The sequence below is a fragment of the Canis lupus genome, unplaced genomic scaffold, assembly GCF_011100685.1.
Source record: "Canis lupus familiaris isolate Mischka breed German Shepherd unplaced genomic scaffold, alternate assembly UU_Cfam_GSD_1.0 chrUn_S143H303, whole genome shotgun sequence".
In the NCBI taxonomy this organism is placed as follows: Eukaryota; Metazoa; Chordata; class Mammalia; order Carnivora; family Canidae; genus Canis; species Canis lupus.
In genome coordinates, this window is record NW_023330271.1 from 19,558 (window position 1) to 27,919 (window position 8,362).

General features: G+C 41.8%; 1 pseudogene; it reads right to left on the reverse strand.

Moving 5' to 3' along the window:
- Positions 1-4,453: 4,453 nt before the first annotated feature.
- Positions 4,454-5,385, reverse strand: LOC119878312 (annotated as a pseudogene).
- Positions 5,386-8,362: the final 2,977 nt, after the last annotated feature.

The following is an 8,362-nucleotide window of genomic DNA, read 5'->3' on the forward strand; positions in this document are numbered from 1 at the left end:
AAAACAGACACATAGATCAATGGAACAGAATAGAGAACCCAGAAGTGGACCCTGAACTTTATGGTCAACTAATATTCGAAAAGGAGGAAAGACTATCCATGGAAGAAAGACAGCTCTTCAATAAATGGTGAAAATTGGACATCATCCACATGCAGAAGAATGAAACTAGACCACTCTCTTGCACCATACACAAAGATAAACTCAAAATGGATGAAAGATCTAAATGTGAGACAAGATTCCATCAAAATCCTAGAGGAGAACACAGGCAACACCCTTTTTGAACTTGGCCACAGTAACTTCTTGCAAGATACATCCAGAAGGCAAAAGAAAAAAAGCAAAAATGAACTATTGGGACTTCATCAAGATAAGAAGCTTTTGCACAGCAAAGGATACAGTCAACAAAACTAAAAGACAACCTACAGAATGGGAGAAGATATTTGCAAATGACGTATCAGATAAAGGGCTAGTTTCCAAATCTATAAAGAACTTATTATCAACAGAAAAAAAACAAACAATCCAATCATGAAATGGGCAAAAGACATGAACAGAAATCTCACAGAGGAAGACATAGACATGGCCAACATGCACATGAGAAAATGCTCTGCATCACTTGCCATCAGGGAAATACAAATCAAAACCACAATGAGACCACCTCACACCAGTGAGAATGGGGAAAATTAACAAGGCAGGAAACAACAAATGTTGGAGAGGATGTGGAGAATGGGGAACCCTCTTGCTCTTTGGTGGGAATGTGAACTGGCAGCCACTCTGGAAAACTGTGTGGAGGTTCTCAAAGAGTTAAAAATAGATCTGCCCTGCGACCCAGCAATTGCACTGTTGGGGATTTACCCCCAAAGATACAGATGCAATGAAATGCCGGGACACCTGCACCCCCATGTTTCTAGCAGCAATGTCCACAATAGCCAAGCTGTGGAAGGAGCCTCGGTGTCCATCGAAAGATGAATGGATAAAGAAGATGTGGTTTGTGTATACAATGGAATATTACTCAGCCATTAGAAATAGAAATACCCACCATTTGCTTTGAAGTGGATGGAACTGGAAGGTATTATGCTGAGTGAAGGAAGTCAATCAGAGAAGGACAAAATTATATGGTCACATTCATTTGGGGAATATAAATAATAGTGAAAGGGAATAAAGGGGAAAGGAGAAAAATAAGTGCAAAAGATCAGAAAGGGAGAAAGAACATGGAAGACTCCTAACTCTAGGAAACGAATTAGGGCTGGTGGAAGGGGAGGAGGGTGGGTGTGGGGGTGCCTGGGTGGCAGGCACTGAGTTGGGCACTTGACTGGATTAGCACTGGGTGTTATTCTGTATGTTCACAAATTGAACACCAATAAAAAATAAATTTATTAAAAAAAACACAGACTGCAAAAATGAACTATTGGGACATAATCAAAACTTAATCAAGATAGAAGCCCCTGCACCGCAAAAGAAACAGTTAACAATACTAAAAGACAGCCTACAGAAAGGGATAAGATATTTGCAAATGACGTTCAGATAAAGGGCTAGTATCCAAGATCTATAAAGAACTTACTAAACTCAACACCCAAGAAAGAAACAATCCAATTATGAAATGGGCAAAAGAAATGAACAGAAATCTCACAGAGGAAGACATAGACATGGCCAACATGCACATGAGAAAATGCTCTGCATCACTTGCCATCAGGGAATACAAATCAAAACCACAGTGAGACCACCTCACACCAGTGAGAATGGGGAAAATTAACAAGGCAGGAAACAACAAATGTTGGAGAGGATGTGGAGAAACGGAACCCTCTTGCACTGTTGGTGGGAATGTGAACTGGCGCAGCCACTCTGGAAAACTGTGTGGAGGTTCCTCAAAAGTTAAAATAGACCTGCCCTACGACCCAGCAATTGCACTGTTGGGGATTTACCCCAAAGATTCAGATGCAATGAAACGCCAGGACACCTGCACCCCGATGATTATAGCAGCATTGCCCACATAGCCAAACTGTGGAAGGAGCCTCAGTGTCCATTGAAAGATGAATGGATAAAGAAGCTGTGGTTTATGTATACAATGGAATATTACTCAGCCATTAGAAATGACAAATACCCACCATTTGCTTCAACGTGGATGGAACTGGAGGGTATTATGTTGAATGAAATAAGTCAATCGGAGAAGGACAAGAATTATATGGTCTCATTCATTTGGGGAATATAAATTTTAGTTAAAGGAATAAAGGGGAAGGGAGAAAAAATAAGTGGGAAATATCATAAAGGGATAAGAACATGGCAGACTCCTAACTCTGGGAAACAAACTAGGGGTGGTGGAAGGGGAGAAGGGAGAGGGTATGGGTGCCTGGGTGGCAGGCACTGAGTTGGGCACTTGACTGGATTAGCACTGGGTGTTATTCTGTATGTTGGCAAATTGAACACCAATAACAAATAAATTTATTATTTAAAAAAAGGAAATATCAGAGAAGGTGACAGAACATGAGAGACTCCTGACTCTGGGAGGACAAACAAGGGGTAGTGGAAGGGGAGGTGGGCAGGGGAATGCCGTGACTGGGTGATGGGCACTGAGAGGTCACTTGACGGGATGAGCACTGGGTGCTATATGCTATATGTTGGCAAATTGAACTCCAATAAAAAAAACAACAAAAGAAGGTAGATTCAGGAATGCCTGATGACTTTTAGCTAAGCATCTTCTTTGGTTCAGGTCATGATTTCAGGGTCTTGAGATCGAGCCCCATTGGGCTCCCTGCTCAGTGGGGAGTCTGCTTCTCCCTCTATCTCTGTACCTCTCCACTGCTCATGCTCACTCGCTCTCTCAAATCTTTTTTTTAAAAAAAGGATTCATCACAAAGATCTACCAAAAATTGCTTACAAGAATATGAGTGTATATGTGGCATTTTTAAAGAATCTTAAAATAAGTAGGCATTAATACAACTTTATCAGAGTTATTAGTTTCTAAATCAATAGTTTAGTTTGTTTAAAGAACAGAAAGATTTCGTTTCTAGACTATATGATCTCTAGATCCCAAAATTTCTAAAATGCCTCAGCTGTTCAGACTTAGAAACCATGATCCAGAAACAGATAAAGGAATGCAGTAATATTCACATATGAGATTCTTTAAGGTTACTTAAGATAACAGCCAATTCTTGGTAGCAACAAGATAAGTTATGGTGAACACCTTTTAGAGTGTTCATTAGAGTTGAAAGGCAATACAGAGAGGGAAATACTGTTTTATTGTTGATTTTTTAGTAAGTTATATAAATAAAAGCCTTGAATGAGACCATGTTTGAGTGATGAAGTAATCGTGCAGTTGTAAAATAACCAGAAATTTCTTGTTAGCCTGCAAATAAAGAACTTGGAAACAACATATAATCATATGAAACCGATACCAAATGAAGAAAATAATGACCTCAGTTGTGTTACTTCTGCTATTATCAAGTCATAAATAGCAGGCCAGAGGAATAGTCTATTAATGAAAAGCTCAAGAATCCAATTTAGTAAGTAAGCCTAGATGTTTTTTTTTTTAAATCTAAAGTGAAGAGAAAAGAGCTCACTATGTGAGGTGTTGGGTGTGTTAATTATCTTGATCTTGGTCATAACTTCACAGTGAATGTGTATATCAAATTATCACAATGTACACTTTAAATGTATACAATTATATTTGACAATTATTCCTCAATAAAGTTGGGGAAGGCGAGTGTGGAAATTTGATTCTCACCTTGAATCTACCGTTTAACATCTCTGTGCCTGACTATTATCATTGATAAAATAAATAGGTGGGGACAAATGATCTCAAATTCCAGTTCAAAATTCCACAATTCCATTATATAATCAACAGTTCTCTAGGTAACCAAAGGAATGAGTTAATAGGAATCAAACTGATCCTTAGAGGATAAAAGTCAAATTGCCATATGTCAATTGCCATATGGCAGTTTGGTAGATAGTTTGAGTAAAGGCCGTTAACCAATTCAAAGCAATGAAAATACAACAGTGAAAAGAAATAGCATGCCAATTTCCAATACTAAATTGTCGAACACATTCTCTGTTTGGCACCTTTTGAGGGATAAGACAATTGGAAGTGGTGGATTAAGGTGATAACTTTGGTTTGAGACATTTCCCTATAATTAAAGAGGGGTGAACAGGAAGCATTTTCAATTTTAATTATCCCCCAAAACCAAAATAAAAAAGTACTTGCTACACAGTGTTTTCATAAATATATAATAACATAATTTATATAAAACATCCAGCATAGGGTTCTGAAACACAGAAGTCCTAACATTAGCTCCCTTTATCATTAATTAGGGTACTCAGAGATACACATAGACATGGTTGTTGCCTAAATGTAACCTAGTACATAAAATTAATAGGGATATAAAATGTTGATCACTTTCTTTTTTCTGTGATTATTGAGTGTAGAGCTCAGATTTTTTTTATCTTTAGAGTATTTAGAGTATCTTCAGAGTATCTTCCTGTAATTCACAAGCTGATGACAGAGTTTTTTCATTGCCACCTTCATCTCTTTGTTCCTGAATGTGTAGATGACCGGATTCAGAAAAGAGGTGAGAACTGCATCAAAGATAGCAAGAAATTTGTCCAAGTGTGATGAGAGAAAGGGCCATGTGTAGAAGAAGATTAATGGCCCAAAGAATAAAACCACCACAGTGACATGAGCTGACAAAGTGGAGAGGGGCTTGGATAACCCACCTGAAGAGTGCTTCCATACTATGGTCAGAATGATGATGTAAGAAATAATCAGTATAAAGAAGGAACCCACAGAGATGAGTCCACTGTTGGCTGTGACCATGAACTCCAATCTATTGGTCTCCGTGCAAGCAAGTTTAATGAGTTGAGGAAGGTCACAATAAAAGCTGTCCAATACATTAGGACCACAGAAGGGCAAGTCTACAACAAAAGCCAGTTGGGCCACGGAGTGAATGAGGCCGAGAACCAAGGCTGCCACCAAAATCAAAATGCACGTTCATGGGCTCATGATGGTCAGGTAGTGCAGAGGCTTACATATGGCAACATATCTGTCAAAGGCCATGGCAATGAGCAGCACCTTTTCTGTACCCCCAATAGCATGAATAAAGAAGGTATACAACCTCCAAAAGAGATGGTTTTGTGTTTTCTGAAAAGGTCATAAACCATTTTGGGGGCTGCAATAGAGCAAATCCCCACATCAAGAAAGGAGAGGTTTGCCAGCTGGAAGTACATAGGAGAGTGCAATGTAAGGTCAACTCTCACAGAGAACATGATAAGGAGGTTTCCCATTAGGCTTGCCATGTAGAACACAGAGAAAATGAGGAAAAGAAGAAGCTGGATCTCCCATGAATTGGAGAGTCCCAGGAACACAAACTCAGATACCACAGATTCGTTGGCTCCATCCATTGCCTCTGCAAGCAGAGGTGACACTAATTTTACCTGAAAAAGGGGAGTAAAGAGAAATCAACTTTGTGGGGAATCACTGACTGCGTGAATTTCATATCATAAATTTTACTTCACAAAGTCAAAACACATCTAATTAATCCCTTAAACTGTAGTTGCAGAAAATAGGCAGTAACTCACTTTTACAAAGCACTGCTTCCAACTCCCTAGTCTCCTTAAAATTCCCTAGATTTTGATATGAGAAGATTAAGCAAAACTTTCTGCTGAATCAGAAGGGTTATTGAGAGGCAAACCAGAATGCCCTGGAATAACATAGGAGAAGAAAGAAGAAATGACATGAGCTCATTGATTTCTCCCTCACAGTTTGTTACTCCTGCCCATGGAGTTTCTCAAAACTCAGGCAATTTATGATGCTCTTCATTTTCCTTACCCCTTTGTTTGCCATCTATATGCAATGCTGTCAATCCTATTAATGCTCTCTTATGTTTAGCCTCATGCTTTTGCAATTGATCAATTATAGTATAGTCAACTTTTCCTCCTCAAGAGAAAAGATAATGTAGAAACTCTAAAGGTATCCAGCTATTGTAGCACATCTCAAGGAGTGGAAGTGATCACAGAGCTTCAGCTATGAAAGCATATAATAAAGTAAGAACAAGCCAGAAGAGAGATTTTGCTGGCAGAATCTAAACGCAGTTGAGATAATGCGACATAGAAAAAAGATTCTATGTGATTTGTACTTGTTGATCATTGCCCGTGTCATGTTCACTTTTCATGGTTCATGGAATGGCCAGAAGAACATAGCACTTGGAATCAGAAAAGCTGTGATCAGATCCTAGCCCTAAGTCTGTGGAAACTTAAGTTCTTTCTCCCACCCCTTCTGCAACTTGATTCACTTCTTTTTTTTTTTTAAGGATTTTATTTATTCATGAGAGAGAGAGAAGAGGCAGAGATGCAGGCAGAGGAGAAGCAGACTCCATGCAGGGAGCCTGATGTGGAACTTGATCCCGGGACTCCAGGATCATGCCCTGGGCTAAAGGCAGGTGCCAAACCGCTGAGCCATGCAGAGATCCCCTGATTCACTTTTGAACTCGGTTTCATCATCTACAAAATAAAGGGGGCTGAGGTGACTGATGTTAAGTAATTTTTCCAAGTCTAACATTTCTATGATTTCATAACACAATGCCACCTCAGAATGTAGTAAAGTCCACCATATGTTGGTATTTTCTGCATTGGACTGCTACCATATTCACCATCTTTCCCTCATCTGCAGTTGGTTATAAATCCTATATTCCATAGAAATCCCTCTCTTCATATTTCCATCTTCTCTAATTCCTTTTGCACTACATTCATGACTCAATTAGCATATTATTGTAAATTTGCGATATCATTTATTTTGTTCTTTATCATAACCATCTGTAATCAATCACTAAACATTTACTAGTTGCCTGCTAAGCACAATACATTGTTACAGGAATATGGATTTACTGAAATATTAAAATATCCACTACACTTAAGACATTTTAGCACATACACAAAAGTATAAAAAAGTAAAAATGGACTATATTTTAAAATGTCAAGTAATATAAGCATAGAATTTGTGAAGCAAAAAAGATACCCAGAGGAGGAGGGGCAAGACGGCGGAAGAGTAGGGTCCCCAAGTCACCTGTCCCCACCAAATTACCTAGATAACCTTCAAATCATCCTGAAAACCTACGAATTCGGCCTGAGATTTAAAGAGAGACCAGCTGGAACGCTACAGTGAGAGGAGTTCGCGCTTCTATCGGTAGGAAGACGGGAAAAAGAATAAAGGAACAAAAGGCCTCCAAGGGGGAGGGACCCCGAGGAGCCGGGCTGAGGCCGGGGCGAGTGTCCCCAGGACAGGAGAGCCCCGTCCCGGAGACGCAGGAGCTGCACCGACCTTCCCGGGCGGAAAGGGGCTCGCGGGGAGGTGGAGCAGGACCCAGGAGGGCGGGGATGCCCTCGGGCTCCCGGGACACTAACAGACACCTGCGCCCGGGAGATGCGCCGAGCTCCCTAAGGGCTGCAGCGCGCACGTGGGACCCGGAGCAGCTCGGGGGGCTCGGGGGCGGCTCCGCGGAGGGGGCTGCGGGGCGGGAGCAGCTCGGGGGGCTCGGGCGGCTCCGCGGAGGGGCTGCGGGGCGGAGAGCTGGGGGGTTCGGGGGCGGCTCCGAGGGGGCTGCGGGGCGGGAGCGCTATCCAACAGCGCAGGCCCCGGAGCACAGGGCGCCGGGACACAGCCCAGGATCCGCCTCCCCCGGGACAGGCAGAGGCCGGGAGGGCCCAGGACAGCGAGGACGCTCCTGCCCCAGCTGAGCAGATCAGCGGCCCCGCCCCGGAGCCTCCAGGCCCTGCAGACAGAGCTCCTGGTGACTGCGGGGCTGACTCCAGGGCTCCAGAGCTGGCCCCGCCACTGCGGTTGTTCTCCCTGGGCCTCACGGGGTAAACAACCCCCACTGAGCCCTGCACCAGGCAGGGGCAGCAGCTCCCCCAAGTGCTAACACCTGAAAATCAGCACAAAGGCCCCTCCCCCAGAAGACCAGCTAGACGGACCTTCCAGGGAAGTCAAGGGACTTAAAGTACACAGAATCAGAAGATACTCCCCCGTGTTTTTTTTTTCTTTTTGTTTCTGATTGCTTCCCCCACCCTTTTTTTTTTCTTTCTTTTTCTTTCTCTTCTTCTTTTTTTTCCTTTTTTTCTTTCTTTTTTTCTTCTTTTTTTTTTCTTTTTCTTTTTCTCTTTCTTTCTTCTTTTCTTCTCTTTTCTCCTTTTCCCAATACAACTTGTTTTGGCCACTCTGCACTGAGCAAAATGACTAGAAGGAAAACCTCACCTCAAAAGAAAGAATCAGAAACAGTCCTCTCTCCCACAGAGTTACAAAATCTGGATTACAATTCAATGTCAGAAAGCCAATTCAGAAACATTATACAGCTACTGGTGGCTCTAGAAAAAAGCATAAAGG